This window comes from Pan paniscus, chromosome 2, assembly GCF_029289425.2.
Source record: "Pan paniscus chromosome 2, NHGRI_mPanPan1-v2.0_pri, whole genome shotgun sequence".
In the NCBI taxonomy this organism is placed as follows: Eukaryota; Metazoa; Chordata; class Mammalia; order Primates; family Hominidae; genus Pan; species Pan paniscus.
The window spans coordinates 23,524,829-23,549,105 of NC_085926.1; the positions used below are offsets into that span (position 1 = coordinate 23,524,829).

Here is a 24,277-nt window from a genome sequence, read left to right on the forward strand (position 1 = left end):
ATGAACGTGTCAGGAAGGGGAAATAGGTCCCGGAATTAGCCAAATAGGGAGGGAGGGAGGCAACCAGATGCAAGCCGGATTTCCACTACTTTACAAAGCTGCTGTGCAGTCATTTAGAGAGAGGCCCAACTCTAATTATTACACTCTCATGAACAGTGAGAAACTTGGAGATTTCTTTTGTATGTCCTTATCCCAAAAATAGGCATGGCTTTTTTTTTTTTTTTCAGTGAAAGAGGTTGGCAGCTGGACTGGGAGTGTTAAGGTGAGAAAGGTCAACAGGTTACAGAGGCCAGTGCAACAGGGCTTGTTAGACGTAATCAAAGACCTACTTAGGGAAGCTGCAGGAAGCAGAGGGTTGGGATTTCCACCTAGGGAGGTTATAGGGGCCCTCTGGCTAAAGGGAAGTTGGCTCAACTCTGAAAAGGTTTAAAATCCAGTTTAAAATTCTGATTAGGAAAATCCCACAATAAGCAGTTGGTCTTTTTAAATGTTTCCCCTCTCACAGGGCAAGATGCTTCTGCCTAATAGTTCAGCATCATTGGAAAGGACTTAGTGTGTTCGCAGATCACTTTGATAAGCGCTTCTGCCACCTCTTTTCTTTCCTCATTTTTGTGCTTTAAGAACCTCCGTCATGAGATCGTTTTCTTCTTTCTGAGATTGGTCTCCCTAGGGAAGACTAGAATAACAATGTAAACTAAATTGTTGTCCGGAGTTGTCATTCATTTGTTGCTTTTGAACTTAGATGGAAGCCACGACATATTAATGCGTTGTTTTAATGTATAAGCCAACACCTCACACTTACTGAGCATAAAGTTTTTTGCCATGTATTTTCCTTTTTTTGCAGTATTCTTAGCCTTCTGTCAAATTAACATGTTTCCCTCTTTTGAAAACTCGTATTTCCTCCTGAAACAGTAAGAACTAAGGAGAAGAGCAAAGCATTGGAACAGTCCCTGCTGAAGACAATAGTATAATAAGAACATTGAAAAATACAATTTAATAGGCTAAAATGCATTTGGAACATCAAGTTATTGGCCAGAATGCATGTTTATGCATAGTAAGCCTTGCCAGTGGGGATCTCATGGGGAGTAATGGTGATTAAAAGGTTTTTGAAGAGCGAAGTTGTGTAACCAAGCTTGTATAAGAGACTGAAACTTGGTTCATCTGGTAGTGGACAGCCTGAAGACAGACACTCCAGACATGTGTTAGTCCATTTGCATTGCTATAAAGGAATAACTGAGGCTGGGCAATTTGTAAAGAAAAAGTTTTATTTGGCTCACAGTTCTGCAGGGTGTACAAGAAGTATAGTGCCAGCATCTGCTTCTGGAAGGGCCTCAGGAAGCTTCCAATCAATGGCGGAGAGTGAAGGCAAGTCACATGGTGAGAGAAGGAGCAAAAACGAAAGCGAGAAGTTGTCACACTCTTTTGAACAACCAGATCTCATTACCACTCATTACTGAGGGAAGAGCACTGAGCCGTTCATGAGGGATCCACCCCCCTGACCCCAACACCTGCCACTAGGCCCTAGCTCCAACATTGAGGGTCACATGTCAGCAGATTTGGAGGGAACAAATATCCAAACCATATCAAGAAAGTATTTTGGTGGCCCAGTTAAGAGATGACAAAGGCTACGAAGAGGAAGGAAAGGGGAAAGGCCAAGAGATATCTGGGAATCAGAATCCTCAGGACTTAGTTTCCTTACCACTGTGGCAGTATCAGTAGTGACTATGTCCCAACCTCAAGAAAGTGAACTTGACTGTGCCTGGTCTCTCACAAATTTCCAGACCAGTCTTAGTGAGGTAAAAAGATGCATTCCAGGATCAGTGAATATTATTTAGTCATTTCATGTACCCAGTGGTTTAATGCTTCTATAACTAAAACAAGCCATTCCCCCTTTTCTGCCAGCAGAAAGATGGAAAACAAGGTTCACAATATGCTTCCCGTGATGTGTTAGGATTTGTTTGGTCATGATTTTTTATCCATAATAGAGGGATATACTAAGAGTTTGAATCCCAGAAATAGAACTGCCCACTTACTTGACTGAGGCAGGAGTAGGGGAGAAGCAGTGTGTATGGACAGAATTTCGTCAGGTGGTAGAACATGTTGCCTAAGGGGTTTAAACAACAGTATGTTTGAGTTCAGGCAAGATGTCAGTAAAATAGGAAACTACTGAATACAGACTAAATGTAAGAATCTTTATACATGATAAGAATCGAAACCTTCAGGGACTGAAAGAAGATCATGGGGAATCTGGAAGACCAAGCAAAAGGTCACTTATAGGAAATGGATCATGTCTGCTTTAGATTCAAAGCCAAGATAGCTGTATATTAAACTCCAAAAAGTGGCACCAGACCTGTCAGAATGCTCACCACGCCAAGTCAGTGACTTAAAGAGTCAGTGATCCTATGGGTATAAATATCAGTTAGGCCCAAGAATGGAAATGAAGAAGGATGTCTAGTCTGGAAGAACCTGCCACCACCCACAAACTAAGTCATCTTGACCAATAGGTTGAACTGTACATGAATCCATATATTAAACAAATACTTACTGCATGGTCATCTGTGGTATCCTGTATCCTAGACACTTTGTTGGTTTTGTGATATAAAACTGAAAGAGACACTGCATCTCTCAAGGAGAGGGGGAAGTTGGCAGGCACAGAGCAATAAGTTTCCTCCTTTTTAGAGGTAATGGTTGGTCCCACCTTCAGCAGAAGATTCATATAACACCCTCTCACAGGAGAGAACAAGAGCAAAGCCTCAGCCCAAATCAGAGCCCACACTTTCAGTGGACAGTCACTCCTCAGCACAGACAGCACCCATGTGACTCACCAGACTCCCTTGACCACAGTTTTTCCACAGTCAAAGGCAGGCAGAATGGTCTATAAACTGAAACCACTGGGTTATTTTTATCTCTTGGCTCAAGTTCAGATTCCCACATGTGGTGGAGACCATGGACACGTAACAATGTCTAGGGCATGACTGTTGTATTCACACCCACTATCACAATTCCCTTGTCCTACTCTTACCCGCTGAAGAGGAATGTGAACAGAAAAGACTTTGGGGGGTGGTACTGATATATTTTACAGTACTAGTTACTAGTGGGTGGACTACATGTGAGGATTATGGAATAAAAATTTTTTTGAACAAAAGTGCATTATAAAGAATTCTCATTATATTATTATTATCATTTTTTCTTTCGAGGTGGGAGTAGACGGAAGAGAGAATCAGGATAATCTTGTCTGTCATAGCCAGAGAACATCAGAAAAATACTCCATTTAAAGAGAATTTATTTTCTCTGGCTGGCAGGAACAAACGCTTGTATATCTTATATATAATTTTATACATATATATGTATACATATATATACACACATATATATGTATACATATATACACACATATATATGTATACATATATACACACACATGTATACATATATGTATACATGTATATACACATATATGTGTATATATGTATACATGTATATACACATACATGTGTATATATGTATACATGTATATACACATATATGTATACATATATACACATATATACATATATACACATATATGTATACATATATACACATATATACATATATGTATACATGTATATACACATATGTATACACATGTATGTATACATGTATATACACGTATGTATACACATGTATGTATACATGTATATACACATGTATACACATGTATGTGTACATGTATATACACATATGTATACACATGTATGTATACATGTATATACACATATATGTATACGTGTATATACACATATACATGTATACATATATGTATAATACTTTATAAAATACCTGGATACCTGGTGGCTATAGACTCACACATATATGTATACGTATATACACACATATATATACACACATATATGTATACATATATACACACATATATATGTATACATATATACACACATATATGTATACATATATACACACATGTATACATATATACACACGTATACATATATACACACGTATACATATATGTATACATACATATATGTATAATACTTTATAAAATACCTGGATACCTGGTGGGTATAGACTAATGGAGAATAAGCTATTCTTTAAAATCTAGTATCCACAGATAATAACAAGTATTGGTGAGGAAGTGGAGAATTAGGCATTGCTAGTGGGAATGTAAAATGGTGCATCTGCCTTGGACAGCACTTTAGCAGTTCCTTACATGGTCAAACATAGAGTTATAAGACCAAGCAATCCTACAACTAAATATATACCCAAGAGAAATAAAAACATATGTCCACATAAAAAGGTGTACACAAATGTTCCTTGCAGCATTATTTGTAATAGCCAAAAAGTGAAAACAGCCTACATGTCCATCAGTTGATAAATGGATAAATATAACTGATATATTCATACAATGGAAAATAATTTGATAATAAAAAGGAATGAAGTATTGATGCTACCACACGGATGAACCTTGAGAACATGCTTTGTAAAAGAAACCAATCACAAGAGACTACATATTATTCCATTTAGGAAAAGTTTTCAGATTAGGGAACTACCTAGACACCAAAGTAGTTTGATTAGTAGATACCCAGACCTAGGACTGGTGGATTTGGCAGCGGGGAGTAACTGCTAATGGGTACAGGGTTTCTTTTTGGAATGACAAAAATATTCTAAAATGGATTGTGGTAATGGTTGCCCAATCTGTGAATATACTAAAAACCATTAAAGTGTGCACTTTAAATGGGTGTATTGTATGGTATGTGAATTACATCTCAATAAAGCTGTTTTTAAAAACCTAGCTTCCAATATCTTGGCATCTTGGCCTGTTTCCTCCACTACTTGCTGCAGCTAGAGCTTTTTGCAGTGGTATTTGGGAAAAGTAATGTGTGGACCTCTGGTATCTTAAGTCCTCTACTGTAAGGATATTTTCTGAGATTTCATTAAAAATTATTACTTAATTAAGCCTAGAATTGCAACCCAATAGCTTCTCAGTAGGAATACACCATCTGTGCTGTTCTTTAGATGAGTTTATTCTAAAAGGACATTTTATATTTCAAAGTGTGCATTGATTTAATGTATGTAGCACTGCTATATAGACTTACAGGCTGAGTTTTTAAGTTTTTAAAAATATTTTATCAAGTATATACTTTACAGCCATTGTATTTTTACTGTTTTATGAGCACTATTGACTCAAGGGGCATTAATTTTGAATGATTTTAATTTTATCCAGTTATTGCCTTAGGCTATGTTTTGTGGAATCTTGCTTTTCTATCCCTTAACAATATCTAGCAGATCTTTTAGCACTCATTACTGCGGGTCACTTTCTCATTATTAGAAGGTCAATCTGGTCCATTTTTAAATTCCCATCTTATACCTGATTTAAATCTAATATCTTCTTTCTATTCCATCAAAATGGGAGGAACATGGTCTGGTACCTCCTTTTTCCCCCTAATCAAGCCGTAACTCCTTGTGGGTGAGGGATAGGTAATAAGTGAGAACAGTGTCCCTTTACCTAATTTCCCATGGTTGTCATCTTCCTGCATCTTTGGCAAATACAGCCTTGCCATCCATGCCTTCTGGGTAACAGGTGTCAAAATGCTTCTTCACGTTGGGTAACTGGGAGAGTTCACTGCCCAGTTCCCTGATGTTGAAGACCTAGCCTAGACTCAACCCCCTTGCCCAGCCCAGCCCATTTCCCAGTAGTGTACTGGTAAATGTTTAACAAAAGGCTGGGCAGGGGTGGTATGTGTATATGTGCATACCTAAGTTTATTGTACGTTTTACTGATGTAAACAATGTATAGTAAATAATTTACATCAGTAAACAATGTATAATAAATAATTTATAAATTATAAAATATACAGTCCTCTTAAATGTAAATTTCATATAGCCAGCTGATTCTTCCAGAAATGCATTGATATTTGCCAGACTCTTTCCTGTGTATTCATCCTGTGATTGCACCTGACAAGTGAGTATATTTCTAACATGACTGTTGGGTGATATTGTCATTTAAGAAATAAGACAAAGTGAAACAAAGATGTCAGAGCTTGTTTTTAGTAATGTCATGAGCAACTTCTTTGCTAAATCAAATAATAGTTTTCAAATACTAGAAGAATGTATCCTCCAATTTTTGTACTGTTCACAGTGTGAGGACTCTAGAGATGATAGACTTTTAAGTTTAATCTGCATTATTAGCATCTTCTTTAGCACTTCCTTAAGTCTAGACAGTCAACAATAAATCAAGTCCTGATTTTGTACCATTTTTGCATTTCAAGTTGCCAACATAACTCTTAATAAATGGATAATTGGGACAAGATGCATGCTAGCACAATTTTTCCCACCATGCACATAGACAATAAAAAAGAGCATAGAGGGTAATAGTAAAATGATTAAGAAGTGATGAGTTTTTAAGTATTTTCTATGTTTGTTTTTAATATTATCTATTTAATTATAAGTTTGTATAATGTTTTAATAATGGCTCCAGAGCACCACTGCCCCTCACACACAGCATTCTTCTAAGAATCTCTTTGCTATTGGAGTCCCCTCACCTGTGTGCTCCTTTCTTTTTTTTTTTTTTTTTTTTTTTTGAGACAGAGTCTTGCTCTGTCAGATAGGCTAGAATGCAGTGGCACGATCTCAGCTCACTGCAACCTCCGTTTCCCAGGCTCAAGTGATTCTCCTGCCTCAGCCTCCCGAGTAGCCGGGATTACAGGCGCGTGCCACCACGCCTGGCTAATTTTTGTATTTTTAGTAGGGGCAGGGTTTCACCATGTTGGTCAGACTGGTCTCAAACTCCTGACCTCGTGATCCGCCCATCTCGGCCTCCCAAAGTGCTGGGATTACAGGCGTGAGCCACCACGCCCAGCCCGTGCTCCCTTCTTGATAGGACACCGACAAGATAGCAAGGATCGTACAGACCACTTTTTTTGCCACTTCCTCTCTCTACTCAGCTAGTCCAGGAGCAGGTCAGCAGGTCAGCTACCTAAGCAACTCATATCTGATTTAAATTTCCAGACAGGGATAACACTCAGGAGTCTCCTTGAAGACACTCTGAATCTTTACTAACGAATCTCTTGGTACCCTCCCGAAGTGGCTTTGAGAAAGGAAAGCCATCTTTTGGAGGGGAGGGTGTGGAGAACAGGACACCTCCACTGCCACACGAACTACACTCCCAAGGTGGTAGCTGAGTATTCCCACAAACATCCTTTCTCTTCTTTTTCATGTTTTATGATGGACTCCTGGAGCTGGCAGAGCCAGCTTATCTTAATAAGTCCTGAGGGAGATATTAATGTCTCCTTGGAATTTGGGATAGTTAATACCTCTTTTAGTATCCCTGGTTATTGATTCTGAAGCAGTAGCACATGTTGCTAGATTTAGGCAGTTTTATTTAGCATTCCCAATTTTAGATCTAGTTTGATAATGTCCATTATTTGATTTAAATCATGGAAATGATTGTTTTTCTCCCTTAATCACTACAAGTCACACACTGTTATGTCTTTTGAGGATGCTTAATCTTTCTGGTTTGGGTTAGGCCTATAATTAGTAGTCAGGTTTTTCTACCTTCCAAACTACAAAAACCCAACTTTGTCCTAATCACTTCATTTGAGACCCAGAGGAATTCCAATGTTTCTAAATCTTGATAACATTATATATGTATGTATAATTTTAATTTTTATTGTAGATTCAGGGAGTGCATATGCAGGTTACAAAGGTATATTGCGTGATGCTAAAGTTTGGGGTTCTGTTGATCGTGTCACCCAGATAGTGAACATAGTACCCAATAGGAAGTTTCTCAGCCCTTGCCCCCTTCCCCGATTCTCACTCTCCTTTTGAAGTCCTTAGTGCCTTTTGTTCCCATCTTTACATCTGTGTGTGCCCAGGCTTAACTCCCACTTATAAGTGAGACAATGCAGTATTTGGTTTTCTGTTTCTATGTTAATTCACTTAGGATAGTGGCCTTCAGCTGCATCCATGTTGCTGCAAAGGATATGATTTTGCTCCTTTTGATTGCTGCATACTATCCCATGCTGTATATGTACCACATTTTCTTTATCCAGTCCACTGTTGATGGGCACCTAGGTTGAATTCATCCCTCTGCTTTTGTGAATAGCGCTGCAGTGAATGTACAAGTGCAAGTGTCTTTTTGGTAGAACAATCTATTTTCCTTTGGGTATATACCCAGTAATGAGACTGTTGTGTCAAATAGTAGTTTTGTTTTGATGACATTATTTAGAGGGACATGAGAGTCCTATACCCTGGGGTGAAATGCTTTAATTGCTCCAAGTATTAATCTCATCAAGATTAGGGTTCTCAAAAAAAAATTACAGAAGGAAAGGAATGAGGTACAATGAGGACTTAATTTACTAGATATCAAATCCTACTATAAAGCTATAGTGATAAAAATCAGGAGTGAGTAAAGCAAAAGACAAATTATTCCGTTGAAAGAATAACAAGTACAGAATCAGGTCCAGATACACATAGGAAGCTTGTGTATGATAAAGTTAACATTTCACATAAAAGTTACTGTAAATATAGGAGAAAGTAAATATCCGAAGATATTTCTAAACTAGTGCAGTGAATATAGAGAGCCTTTATAAACATACATAAAACCAGAAAATATTAAAGAAAGATGGACTGCTTTGACTTCTTAAATTTTTTAAATTTATATTTGGCCAGAGACATCATAAGCTAGGTTAAAGGACAAATCATATACTGGGAGAAAATATTTTTTCCACACATAATAGATGAATCGTGTTATCTTTAGAAGTGCACTAAATTTATTTTGGCTGAGTACTAAACAGCCAGTATTAAAATCAATGAACAGCCTAAGGCAAAGCTGAATGTTCCCATCATAAAATGACCTTCTGAGATATAAGAATAAATATGAAATTTTATTTTCAAGAACTTAATGTTACAGTTTTATTATTAAAGTATCAGTATGTTTTTAAGGTTTGTCATTATGATGTACCAATATCTTTTCTCAGTGCTGCCAGCTGCTAGGTGGTTCCTCCACACTTGCAATACCTAAATAGTTGCTTGTTGTCACCTGATTAAAAGCATCAATTTTGTGGGCAATGTAGGCCAATATGGGTTACTATTCATGGAGATTGTGCTATTAGGTCAATAAGCTCTCCTTTTTCTTGAATAGTAACAAAAAGGTAAAGTGTTCTCTCCTCAACTCCTAGACTTAAAAACTTAGCTGATGATGACACACTGTCATTGAAACAATTTCACAAACTAAAGCTGTGTGCAATGCTTAAACAAAACACTTTGACTGAATAAAAAAAAAATGTGGTACATATATGCAATGGAGTACTATTCAACAGTAAAAAAGAATGAGATCCTATGATTTGCAACAACTTGGACGGAGCTGGAGGTCATTATGTTAAGTGAAATACGCCAGGCACAGAACGACAAGCTTCACATGTTCTCACTTATTTGTGAGCACTAAAAATTAAAACCACTGAACTCAAGAAGATAGAGAGTAGAAGAATGGTTACCAGAGGCTGGAAAGGGTAGTTGGTGTCAGAGGGAGGGAAGTGAGCACAGCTAATGGGTACAAACAGTTAGAAAGAATGAAAAAGACCTAGTGTTTGCTAGCACAACAGGGTGACTATAATAAAAAATAATTTAATTGTACATTTTAAAATAACTAAAAGAGTACAACTGGATTGTCCATAACACAAAGGATACATGCTTGAGGGGATGAATACTCCATTTGCCATGATGTGATTGTTATACATTGCATTCCCATGCCCGTATCAGAGTATCTCATGTACCCCATCAATATATACACCTACTATGTACCCACAAACATTAAAAATTATAAATTTTTATAAAGAAAGCAGTTTGCAGGCTGATCTCAGTGGCACACACCTGTAGCCCCAGCTACTTAGAAGCCTGGAGCAAAAAAGGATTGCTTGAGCCCAGGAGTTTGAGGCTATAGTACACTATAATCATGCCTGTGAATAGGCACTGCACTCCATCCTGGACAACATGATGAGACCTTGTCCCTAAGAAGGAAAACACTTTCTCAATATTTAAGAAGCAGACATAAGACTTCTGCCATTACATTTTTACTTCTAATACTTTTGCATTCACTTGCTGCTTCACACAATCACCAGATGTGCTACACTTTATGCCAGCAGCTGTTGCTTGTTACCAAGTCATTTTCTTTTGGTACAGGTTGAGTGTCCCTAATCTGGATATTGAAAATGCTCCAAAATCTGAAACTTTTTGAACACCTACATGACTCTCAAAGAAAATGCGCATTGGAGCATTTCAGAATTGGATCTTCAGATTAGGGCTACTCAGCCTGTATTAGCACCTGCAGTGGATAACATTAAAACCATGTTTGTTCCAGCAGCCTTTTAACATGTGGTGGCTGCTCTTCTCTCTCATTTTGAACACTTGTATGAATACATGTGGAGACAATGCCAGATGTTTCCTTCATATAGTATGTAGTTTGTCTTTGGCTAAAAGAGATTTTTAGTCCCAAGTTACATTCAGAATGCTTACCAATGTTTAAAAATCAGTATTCAGATACTAACAGTAAGTCCAAGTGATGATGTTATGCTTACTGTATATGATAATAACCTATATGATCTTTGATCTCTACAAGTTCAGTAAACCTGGAAGTGACATTGAATGAGGCATTTGCCTATTCAGTCTTCCAAAGGCTAAAGCAAATTTTGACCGAGTACTGAGGCCAAAGCTTAGTTATAGTGTGTTTTCAATATTTATAGTGTATAAAGTGTTCCTTCATATTAGAAAAAATGGACTAAGGACATGAACAAAATACTCACAGAAGAAATACAAATGGTGAACAAACATGAAAAAATGTTAAACTTCAGTAGGCATCAAGTTAAATACAGGTACAACGACAGATTATTTTTCTGTTAGTTTGGAAAAAAAAAAAAAAGCTGATAATGAGTTGGTGAGAATGCCCAGAAAGAGAGTAAATTGTACATACTTTTATTGAAGGGCGGTTTGGCAGCATTTACCAAACATTTAAAATGTATACAGTGGTCCAGGAATCTGCCCTCCAGAAGTACTCAAATATGTCCTCAAAGATTTATACAAGACTGTAATATAGTTCTAACAGCAAAAAATCAAAATCTAAATATGATCATAAGGAGAATGGAAAAATGAATGCTGACTCACTATGCAAAGGAATGCCTTATAGTTACTAAAACTAATGTGCTAAGTCAATATGTACTGTCTCAGAAACACAGCTACGGTATATTGTTACAGAAGAAAATGCGAGTTGCAGAATGTCTGTGCGATTTCTGTTTAAATAAATAAAATATGGAAGGATGAGGGTCAAACCATTAACTGTAGTTGCCTCAAGGTGGAAGGGGGTATTGAGTTGAAGAGAAGGTAGTATTTTTTTACTTTATACATACTTCTTTATTATTTGAATTTATTATAATGCACATCTGTTATGTTTTAATTTTATAAAAGATTTAAATAAAACTAGGCTAGAACAAACCATTGAATAAAAGTATTATGAAAGAAACAAAAATTAATTATTTCTCTCATTTTAAGACAACCCACAGATAGCCTCCAGTGACTTGGGGAGTGAAAAGAATAATATTAATCAAAGATACAGTGGAACTGCCGGAGGACAGTGGATCATAGCCTTGAAGAATCCAAGAAATGGCAAAGTGCAGGCCACAAATTCCAATAATAAAATAATTATGTTTAAAAAAACATAATTTTTAAATTATGTTTACATAATTAGAGGAGAAAAGTGAAAGAATGCTGTTAAAATCACCACCATGTCCCTATCTCTGACTTCCTAGTAATCCTTGAGTAGAGACAGGACAAACATCTATGATGCAATCTATTTATAATGCTAGTGCTGCAAAGGAACACCTGCCTTGTGGAGTGACTGTGCTATATATGGCTGTCGTTGTTTGTATACCTTATCTACTTATATTCTTCTAATCATCCATCCACCCATGCAGTAAACATGTAGGGTAAGAGGGATACAGAGATGACAGACAGTCCTGTGAGGGGAGAAACTTGTTTAGCACTGGTTCTCCAGTACCTGGAACAGAGTAGGGGCTCAATAAATATTTGTTGAATGAATGCATGGGCTCCCGTCCAGTGAGAAAACAGAAAAGTAAACAGACAGCTAAAAGGCAGTACTGGCACACCTCGTTTGACAGTGCTTTTGTGTTTCACATATACTGTTGTTATTGTTTTTTTTTTTTAACAAATTGAAGGTTAGTAGCAAGCCCGTGTCTGTCAGCCCCATTTTTCCAACAGCATGTGCTCTTTCATGTCTCTGTGTCACATTTTGGTAATTCTCACAATATTTCAAACTTTATTATTATATCCTTTATGGTGATCTGTGATCAGTGATCTCTGATGCTACTATTGTAATTGATTTGTAATGGCCTCTAAGTGTTCAGGTGAAAGGAAGGGTCAAATGTCTCTCACTTTAAATTGAAAGATGGAGATAATTAAGCTCATTGAGGAAAGCATGTCAAAAGCCAAAACAGGCCAAAAGTTAGGCCTCTTGTGTCAAGCATTAGCCAGTTGTGAATGGAAAGGAAAAGTTCTTAAAGAAAATACAAAGTGCTACTTTGATGAACACAGGAATGATTTAAAAAAAAAAAAAAAAAAAAAGCAACACACCCTTATTGCTGATAGGGATTTAGTGGTCTGGATAGACAGTCAGACCAGCTACAACACTCCCTTAAGCCAAAGCCTAATCCAGCATAAGGCCCTAACTCTCTGCAATCCTGTGAAGGCCGAGAGGTGAGGAAGCTGCAGAAAAAAAGTTGGAAGCTAACAGAGGTAGGCTCATAAGGTTTTAAAAAAGAAGCCATCTCCCTAACATAAAATTGCAAGGTTGAGGGTGACCAAGGAACAAGGCAGGTGCAAGATGTAGAAGCAATTGCTGATATAGAAGCTACAGCAAGTTGTCCAGAAGATCTAGCTAAGATAATTGATGAAGGTGGCTACATTAAACAGATTTTCATTGTAGATGAAACAGCCTTCTGTTGAAAGATACCAATCTAGGACTTTTATAGCTGGAGAGAAATCAATGCCTGGCTTCACAGCTTTAAAGGACAGGCTGACTCTCTTAGTAGGGATCTAATGTAGCTGGTGACTTCAAGTTGAAGCCAATGCTCATTTAACATTTCAAAAATCCTAGGACCCTTAAAAACTTGTCTGCGCCTACTCTGCCTGTGCTCTATGAGTGGAAAAACAAAGCCTGGATGACAGCACATCTTTTTTAGTATGACGTACTGAATATTTTAAGCCCACGGTTGAGACCTACCTCTCAGAAAAAAAAAAAAAAGATTCTTTTCAAAATACTAGTACTCAAAGATCTAATATCCAGAGTCTACAAGGAACTTAAACAAATTTACAAGAAAAAAAAATTAAAAAGTGGGCAAAGGACATGAACAGACACTTCTCAAAAGAAGACATACGTGTGGCCAATAAAAATATGAAAAAAAGCTCGAAATCACTCATTAGAGAAATGCAAATTAAACCACAATGAGATATCATCTCATGCCAGTCAGAATGTCTATTATTAACAAGTCAAAAAACAACAAATGCTGTCAACATTGCAGAGAAAAAGGAATGCATTTACACTGTGGATGGGAGTATAAATTAGTTCAACCATTGTGGAAGACAGTGTGATATTTCAGTGACCTAGAGGCAGAAATACCATTTGACCTACCAATCCCATTACTGGGTGTATACCCAAAGGAAAATAAATTATTTTGTTATTAAGATACGTGCACACATATGCTCATTGCAGCACTACTCACAATAGCAAAGACATGGAATCAACCCAAATGCTCATCAATTATAGACTGGATAAAGAAAATGTGATACGTACACACCATAGAATACTGTGCAGCCATAAAAAGGAGCAAGATCATGTCCTTTGCATGGACATGGATGGTGTTGGAAGCCATTATCCTCAGCAAACTAGCACAGAAACAAACCAAACACCACATGTTCTCACTTATAAATGGGAGCTGAATGATGAGAGTACATGGAAACATGGTGAGGAACAGCACACACTGGGGCCTGTCAGAGGGGGCAGGGAAGGGGAGCATCAGGAAGAATAACTAATGGATGCTGGGATTAATACCTAGGTGATGGGATGATCTGTGCAGCAAACCACCATGGCACACGTTTACCTGTGTAACAAACATGCACATCCTGCACATGTACCCCTGAACTTAAAAGTTAAAAAAAATTTTTTAAATACTACTACTGGTTGATAATACACCTGGTCACCCAAGAGCTCTGATAGAGATGTATGAAGAGTTGAATGTCGTTTTCATGCCTGCTAACACAGCATCCATTCTGAAGGCCATGTATCAAGGATTAATTTCAGCTTTCAAGTCTTATTATTTAAGAAAACTAGGCAGGGCATGGTGGCTCATGCCTATAATCCCAGCACTTGGGGAGGCCAAGGTAGGTGGATCCATGAGGTCAGGAGATCGAGACCTTCCTGGCTAACATGGTGAAACCCCATAAAAATACAAAAAATTAGCCGGGCATGATGGCGGGTGCCTGTAGTTCCAGCTGCTCAGGAGGCTGAGGCAGGAGAATGGCATGAACCCAGGAGGTGGAGCTTGCAGTGAGCCAAGATCGTGCCACTGCACTCCCGCCTGGGCAACAGAGCAAGACTCCATCTCAAAAAAAAAAAAAAAAAAAAAACCTAAAAGCCTGGGTGTGGTGACTCATATCTATAATCCCAGTGCTTTGAGAGGCTAGGTGGGAGGATCACTTGAGGCCAGGAGTTTGAGACCAGCCTGGGCAACATAGCAAGACCCTTTCTCAACAACAACAGCAACAAAAATTAAAAGTTAGCCAGGCATGATGGTTTGTGTCTGTAGTCCTAACTACTTGGGAGACTGATACAGGAGGATCACTTGAGCCCAGGATCGCGAAGTTACAGTGAACTACGATCGTACCACTGCACTCCAGCCTGGGCAACAGAGCAAGACCCTGTCTCTTAAAAAAAAAAGAAAAAAGAGTACTATTTCCTAAGGCTATAGTTTCCATAGATGGCGATTCTCTGATGGATCTGACCAAGGTAAATTGAAAACCTTGTGTAAAGGATTCACCATTCTGTATGCCATTAAGAACATTTGTGATTCATGGGAGGAGGTCAGAATATCCACATTAACCAGAGTTTTGAACAAGTTGATTCCAACTCTCGTGGATGATTTGAGGGTTTCACAACTTTTATTGGAGGAAATAACTGCGGATGTAATGGAAATAGCAAGAGAACTAGAATTAGAGTAGTACCTGTAAATGTGACTGAACTGCTATAATCTTATGAACAAACTTGAACAGATGAAGAGTTGCTTATTATGGGTGAGCAAAGAAAGTGGTTTCTTAAGATGAAATCTACTGGTGAAGATTGTTTGAACCCTGAAATGACAACAAAGTTTTTAGAATATTACATATAAACTTAGCTGATAAGACAGTGGCAGGATTTAAGAGGCTTGATTCCGATTTTGAAAGAAGTTCTGTAAGTGAAATACTGTCAAACAGCAACATCACACGCACAGAGAAATCTTTCCTGAAAGGGAGAGTCGATCGATGCGGCAAACTGTATTGTTGTCTTATTGAAAGAAATTGCCATAGCCACCCCAGCCTTCAGTAACCTGATCAGTCAGCAGCCATCCACATTGAGGCAAGATCCTCCAACAGTAAAAAGATTACGACTTACTGAAGGCTCAGATGATTGTTAGCATTTTTTTAGCAATATTTTTAAGGTATGTACTTTTTTAAGGCATAATGCTATTGCACACATAATAGACTACAGTATAAACACGCAGTGGGAAACCAAAAAATATGTGTGACTCACTTGATTGTGACATTCACTTTATTGCGGCAGTCTGTAACCAGACCTGTAACATTTCCAAGGTATGCCTGTATTTGCAGTACAATGATAGAGATATGAACAAACAAATCAGAGATGGGACACATAAGACTGCTAGGAAGCCCCTGGAAGACATCCTCAGGGAGGCTATGCTTGAACTAAATGTTGAGAAATGAGTAGAAGCCTGCCAGGTAAAAAAGTAGAAAAGGTTATCCCAGGCAGAGGAACCAACATAAGCAAACGAACATAGTCATAAAAGAGCAGGGCTTATTTTTTTATTGCATATTTTAATAACTTGATTCAGGTAATCAGATGTCCCAGAAAATATCCCAAACTTTAAAAAATATCTTAAGTTTTAAAAATCCTTATGGTAATGTCACATAACTTCCTGTCTAACGTCAGATCTGATCATGTTAAACACGTTTTGCATATGGCAAAGGGCTTTTATTTCAGGTAAATGGTGAAATTGTTGGTCCTTTTATTATTTTTTTAATTTTTATTTATTTATTTTTGAGGTGGGGTCTCACTCTGACACCCAGGCTGGAGTGCAGTGGCACAACCATAGCTCCCCACAATCTTGAACTCCTGGACTCAAGGGATCCTCCAGAGTAGCTGGGACTATAGGCATGCACCACCACACCCAGCTAATTTTAAAAAATTTATGTAGAGGCGGGGTCTCGCTGTATTGATCAGGTTCATCTTAAACTCCTGGCATCCTCGAGTAGGGCTTATTTAAAAAGCTGAAAGTCATTTATTATGGTTAAAGCATGAGGGGAGGAGGCTAGAAAGATAAAGTCTGGATCACGGAAGACCTTGGGAGCCATGCTGAGTTTGGATTTTATCTGAAGAGAATGTCTTTAAGAAGACAATCAGGTATATATTCTTAAAAGATGCACACAAATACATATTTGTCTTCAATTTGTATATGCTTTACAAGGATTAATTCACTTAATTCTCATAACAAACTATGAAGTGTAGGTACCATTATTCTCCCCATTTTGCAGTTGAGGAAACTGAGGCACAGTAATTTCCCAAGGTGACCTGACTCCGTGGTGGAACTAAGTTAAAAACCCAGACATTCTGGATCCAATGCCCATGCCCTTTTCCACTATGCTATACTATCTTTGTGTTTCTTCAAGATGTGTATGTTTTCTTATGAAAGGGGAATAAAAAAATTTTTCGTGTAATTTCTTCCATACCACCTACCAACCAAGATAGAATGTTCTTTGGTCTTGCAAATAGAGTCATTCAGCAGTTCAGCAGTCTGCCTGTCTTTTCTCCATTTCCTCAGGATTCACTTTCCTCTTACCACTTAGCTGCTGCTTATCCCTTTTAGTCTGGATTTTTTGTTTTAGTTTCAGGGGTACATGTGCAGATTTATTATATAGGTCAATTGCGTGTCACAGGGGTTTGATATACAGTTTGTTTTGTCACCCAGGTAATAAGCATAGGTAGTTTTTCTATCCTCACCCTTCTCCCACCCTCCACCCTCAAGTAGGCCATGGTATCTGTTGTTTGCTTCTTTGTGTCCATGGGTACTGAATGTTTAGCTCCCACTTATAAGTGAGAACATGCAGTATTTTGTTTTCTGTTCCTGTGTTTGCTTAAGATGATGGCCTCCAGCTCTATCCATGTTGCTGCAAAGGACATGATCTCATTTTTTTTATGGCTGCATAACATTCTATTGTGTATATATACCACGGTTTTTTCCTTTATCTAGATAGTCTACCATTGATGGGCATTTAGGTTGATTCCATGTCTTTGCTGATGTGAATAGGGCCATGGTGAACATACACATACATGTTTCTTTATGATAGAAATATTCCTTTGGATATACCCCATAATGGGATTGCTGGGTCAAATGGTAATTCTGCTTTGAGTTATTTGAGAAATCACCACACTGCTTTCCGCAGTGGTTTGTGGAAACGCTTTACACTCCCACCAGCAGTGTATAAGCATTCACTTTCTTCATAACCTTTCCAGCATCTGTTATTTTTTGACGTTTTAATAATGGTCATTCTGACTGGTATGTGATGATATCTCATTTTGGTTTTGATTTGCATTTCTTTAATGATCAGTGATCATTTTTTCATATGCTTGTTGGCCACATATATGCCTTCTTTTGAGAAATGTCTGTTCATGTCCTTTGCCCACCTTTTAATGGGGTTCGTTTTTTGCTTGTAAATTTAAGTTCCATGTAGACTCTGGATATTAGACCTTTGTTAGATGCATAGTTTGCAGATATTTTCTCCCATGCTGTAGAGTGTCCGTTTATTCTGTTGATTGTGTGTGTGTGTGTGTGTGTGTGTGTGTTGTGTGTTTGTTTGCTGTGCAGACTCTCTTTCATTTAATTAGATCCCATTTGTCAATTTTTGTTTTTGTCGTAGTTGCTTTTGGAGTCTTCATCATGGAATTTTTGCCAGGGCCTGTGTCCAGAATGGTATTTCCTAAGTTATCTTCCAGGGTTTTCATAGTTTTAGGTTTTACATTTAAGTCTTTAATCCATCTTGAGTTGATTTTTGGATGTGGTGTAAGGAAGGGGTCCAATTTCAATCTTCTGCATATGGCTAGCCAGTTAGCCCTGCACCATTTATTGAATAGGGAGTCCTTTCCCCATTGCTTATTTTTGTCAGCTTTGTCAAAGATCAGATGGTCGTAAATATGTGGCATTATTTCTGGGTTCTTTATTTTGTTCCACTAGTCTATGTGTCTGTTTTTGTACCAGCATCATGCTGTTTTGGTTACTATAGCCTTGTAGTATGCTTTGAAGTCAGGTCATGTGATGCTTCCACCTTTGTTCTTTTTGCTTAGCATTGCTTTGGCTATTCAGGCTCTTTTTTGGTTCCATATGAATTTTAAAATAGTTTTTTCTAGTTCTGTGAAGAATGTCATTGGTAGTTTGATAGAAATAGCATTGCACCTGTAAATTGCTTTGGGCAGTATGGCCATTTTAACAATCTTCTTCCTTTCCATGAGCTTGGAATGTTTTTCCATTTGTTTGTGTCACCTCTGATTTCTTTGAGCAGTGATTTGTAATTCTCATTGTAAAGATCTTTCACCTCCGTGGTTAGCTGTATTTTATTTTCTTTGTGGCTATTGTGAATGGGATTGTGTTCATGTTTTGGCTCTCAGCCTGTATGATGTTGATGCATAGAAATGCTACTGATTTTTGTGCATTGATTTTGTATCCTGACACTTTGCTGAAGTTGTTTATCAGGTCAGGGAGCTTTGGGGCAGAGACAGTGGGGTTTTCTAGGTATAGAATCATATCGTCTACAAACAGGGATAGTTTGACTTCCTCCCTTCCTGTTCGAATGCATTTTATTTCCTTCTCTTGCCTGATTGCTCTGGCTAAGAATTCCAGTGTAATATTGACTAGGAGTAGTGAGAGAGGGCATCCTTGTTTTGTTCTGGATTTCAAAGGGGTATGCTTCTAATGTTTGCTCATTTAGTGTGATGTTGGCTGTGGGTCTTTCATAGAGGGCTCTTATTATTTTGAAGTATGTTCCTTCAGTGCCTAGTTTGTTGAGGGTTTTTAACATGATGATATGTTGAATTTTAAAAGCCTTTTCTGCATCTGTTGAGATGATCACATGGTTTTTTGTTTGCGTTGTTTATGTGATGAATCACATTTGTTGATTTGCGTATGTTGAACCAACCTTGCATCCCAAAGTTAAAGTCTACTTGATCATGGTGGATTTGCTTTTTTGTATGCTGCTGGATTTGGTTTGCTAGTATTTTGTTGAGGATTTTTGCATCTACATCCATCAATCCCTTTTAGTCTTGTTCCCTGTCTCTGTCCTCCCTTTTCTAGGTGGGACTATAAACCCTTTGGCTTCCAAGGTACCCAGTGTAGCTCCATCCATTAAAGAGGCAAGGTGGGAGTTGTCTGAGCCTTTTTCCTCTAGAATCAAAGGTGCACATACCACAAATCTCAAAAAATGCGAAGAGGTAGATTACGCAATATGACAATCTTTTTTTTTTTTTTTCTGGAAAGACAGTCTCGCTCTTTCTCCCAGCTGGAGTACAGTGGCGCAATCATGGCTCACTGTAATCACGACCCCCTGGGCTCCAGTGAACCTCCTACCTCAGCCTCCCAAGAAGCTGGGACCACAGGTACATGCCACCACACCCAGCTATTTTTTGGGTTTTTTGTGTTTTTTTGTAGAGATGGGTTCTCACTGTGTTGCCCAGGCTTGGTCTCAAACTCTTCGGCTCAGGCCATCCTCCTGCCTCAACCTCCCAAAGTGCTGAGATTACAGGCATGAGCCGCTGTGCCCAGTCAGTATGACAGTCTTTCACTCGCTTGCAAATAATAGTGATTGTTAGTTCATAGGTATGTACTCTTTGCTTCTAAATTGTGTAGGGAGACAGAGGTGAGATAGAGGAAGTAGAGGTGAGTAAGAAGAAGGCATGTTCCCCTTCATCAGTGATCTTGCAGTCTTACGCTTTCATTCAGGTTATTATTTTATGACTGGTATTTTGTCAACAAAAATGCCATGATGCTGGCTTGGAGCAGCGGCTCATCCTGTAATCGCACCACTTTTGGAGGCCAAGGTGGGAGGACACTTGAAGCTAGGAATTTAAGACCAGCCTGGGCAACATCTGCCGTCTCTACCAAAAAAAATAAATCAATAAACTGGACATGCTCCTGTGTGCCTGTAGTCCCAGCTACTCAAGAAGTTGAGGCAGGAGGATTGCTTGAGCCCAGGGGTCAAGGCTGCAGTGAGCTATGATCCCACCACTGCACTCCAGCCAGGGCAACAGAGTGAGACCCTGTCTCAAAAAAAAAAAAAAAAAAAAGACATGATTTTTATTAAACAGATGAGGAAATGTGATTTAGAGGAAAGCTTTGTATACCTAACTTCCATCTCTATGATATTCTGTTAACCACACTGTAGATCCTATACTTCTGCCTCAGGAAACCTCTAATACATGCCATACTGGTGTTTGGGAGAATTAAGTACTTAAAGTCATCTAACTCTGTTCTGCATAAGTCTGAACATGCTCCTGTTTTCAAAAGTGTAAATAATTATTGAACAAAAACAGAAAATGTGGGAGGCTTTGATTTCAATTTACTTATCTACTGATAAATTTTGTGGCTTTTCTTTAGTAAAAATGAGGAAAACTGACAGATGATAATCTCAAATATTAATAAAAATTTGGGAAAATAGTAACAATCTAGAAACCCAAAATGATGGGAAATATTTTCTTCTTGTTAGAGAAATAGGGTACAGTAATTTATGTTTGGAGCCGGGCTTGGATGGCAGAGTGAAACCCTGTCTCAACAACAACAAAAAAATTATTTGGTTGATAACATGGTTTTTTTTTTTTTTATTACCTTTTAGTGTTGCTAGATTCATTACTTTTATTTACCATTTATTAAGTTTAACATTCTGCTAAGAAACAGTATTTTCAGACTTTCACATTGAAAAGTCCTCCCTTAATTAAGCATATACAATTTACCATTTTCAGCAGAGATCCATTTTCACAACTAGCTCTTCAGGATTATTCCACTGAGCTGAATCTTTATGTGCAGCATATGAAAAAGTAGTTTGTAGCCTTTTTCTCCTTTCATGAAATATTAGCTTAAACATCAGCACTGCTACTGGGGGTAATATTGAGAAAATCATAGGGACATGTAAATTGATATTAGAAGATAGTTAATATGTTGAATAGAATTTTAAGTGAACATCAAATACTAATTGTTAGTGGTCTTTTTAATTTTTTTAGAAACAGAGTCTTGCTCTGTCACCCAGGCTGGAGTGTGGTGGCATGATCACAGCTCACTGTAGTCTTAAACTTCTGGGCTCAAGCGATCCTCCCACCTCAGCCTCTCAAGTAGGCTGGGCTACAGGGGCACACCACCACACCTGGCTAATTTTTGTTATTTTTTTGTGGAGTTGGGGGTCTCAGTGTGTTGCCCAGGCTGGTCTTGAACTCCTGGCCTCAAGCTGTCCTCCACCCTCAGACTCCCAAAGTGCTGGGATTACAGACGTGAGCCATCTGACCCAGCCAATAACATGATTTTTTTAATTCCTTCATTGTATATTTTTACTTTATCCCTTCATTTTATACTTTAAACAAATTTAAGATTTGTATAACTTCCAAAGATGCATGCATGGTAATGGTCCTCACATCGTTGTTTTTAAAACAAAAGTTGGAGAGTACCCAAACATCTAAAAACAGGAAATTCGTTCTTAATTCAGGTATTAGAAATGATGAAGTAGATCTACAATTATCTATGTAAAAAGTTATTTACCATATCGGTATAAAAATCATAGTTATTTTTTAAAAGATTACAAAAGCAGACTATAAATTAATCCCTTTTTTTTTTTTTACATCATGTGATTAGAAGTGTAGGAAGAAAACATACCATGATGTTAACAGTAGTTTTCTTTGCGTGGATTTATACACGAGATGGTCTTTACTTTCAACTTTCTGTCTTGCATATTGTCTGAGGTGGTTTTCTAAATTATTATTAATTACTGTTTTATAGTTAGTGTGTATAATTTTACAGGTGGAAAAAAATTTTTTAATCAAATTTGAAAACGTAAAAGAACCTTGAAAGCAATTAAATGTTAAGCATGCAAAAAAAAGTTTGCACAACACACGCTAATTGTTACCAGCACTCTAACTTGTTTTTAATTGTTTCTCCTTTTGCCTGTACTGAAATACTATTAACAGTTGATATGACACATTTTCCCACCCCACAGCTTCTTGTTCCCTTTATTCTTCATTTGTTTCCCTCCACCCCCTTTGAGCTGAAGTGGCAGACCTGTCTTATTCCCAGTGTGTACACTCTGGATGTGGGTACAGTTTGAGGTGGAACATATAAGTCAGTGTCATTCTTCTGACATTGAGCCTTACCTTCATCAGTAAGTTAGAATGGATCTTCAGTGTGTTTCACTAATATAAGTTCTATTTAATTAAACACCTATCTTGAGTGATACAGACTTAAACTATTAAGGATGCCCACGTTTCACCCTACTCTTTGCATTCTAGAATGCCAGGAATCAGAACAAGATTACTTTTTTTGAAGGTAGAGAAATGTGACTCAGATTTCACTTTGGCCCCTATTACTCTAATGTCATTACTTAAGCTCAAGTGAAAGGCTACATTTTTAAAAAAGTATCCTGGCCAATTGCCAGATATTTTGTGTCTGTATTTGGTATTGCTGGTTTAAATCTTGTTGAATCTTGACTGGACTGGGTGAAATGGTAGAGTTTTCGTTTCAACATCTGAGAAAATGAAGAAGAATCACAAAGAGTAGGCAGAGAGGCAAACGTTTTGAACAAACCCACATACTAAGTAGTCTACTAATTGTGATATAAGTGAATGTAGGAAACTGGCTTCTCCCTGGAATAATTATTACAAGATTTACACAATTCCAGGAAAACTTAAGCAAGTCTTGTTGAGCAGGCTTTCAAAGGCTTTGTTATCATGAGCTTCAGCAGATAGGTTAAAAAGTGATGTTTCTATTATACCTTTCATATTGAAAACATATGACCATGAGTGCCTTACAAGGTTAGTCTCAGGATCTTCCCAAGTTGCCGGTGGTGTTGGGCCACAGACATAGTTCCATATTCTCTACTATTTTTTTCCTACTAAACATTAGCTTTTGATGATTTTTCTCATTTTCCCTATTGGATCCTCCTTACCTGACTGCTCTAATACACCCAAATTCCCAATACCAAAAATAGGGGAAATATAAATCAGGGAAAGAGTGAAATTAGAGAATTGGAGGGAAAAGAGTAGAATCTGGGATCTTTAGGAACCTAAGTTGCTTTTTTTTTAATTGCTTTGCTTTTTGTGTTTTTTTTTTTGTTTTGTTTTGTTTTGTTTTGTCTTTTTTTTAAAGAGGTTCTCACTCTGTCACCCAGGCTGGTATGTGGTGGCACGATCATAGCTCACTACAGACTCAAACTCCTGGACTCAAGCGATCCTGCTGCCTCAGCCTCTTAAAGTGCTAGTATTACAAGCATGAGCCACCGTGCCCCAATTTTTTAAATTAAACGTTGACCCAATCAATATTCTGGATAGAGAGCTATCTCCCAGCACCCTGTAGTTAAGAGGGTGAACTCTGGCTCCAAGCCCTGCTCCACCCCTTTCTCCACGTTGGGCAAGAGACTCAGCCTCCTTATGCTCCAATTTCCTCCTGTGTCAGCTCCTTAGAAATCCATGTCATTAACATATATTAGAGTTTTAGGACATGGTTAGTCATGGTGAGTGTTAGCTATTATTAACATCTATTAGTATTTTTGTAATAATGAGCTACGTAGGTTGGATGTTACCAAATTTTGAGGAAGAAGTGGACCATCTCTCCCCTCTTTTGACTGTCCAGCTCAGACTCTGACGTCTCCTCAGATAAGGTAATCTGGCAGGAGAATGCCACCTGCCTGTGGTGCT

General features: G+C 37.9%; 1 protein-coding gene across 2 annotated transcripts in view; it reads left to right on the plus strand.

Annotated features, from left to right (window-relative positions):
• Positions 1-24,277, plus strand: part of UBE2E2 (ubiquitin conjugating enzyme E2 E2) — a 385,761-nt gene that overhangs the window by 359,927 nt on the left and 1,557 nt on the right. The window lies entirely within an intron of this gene.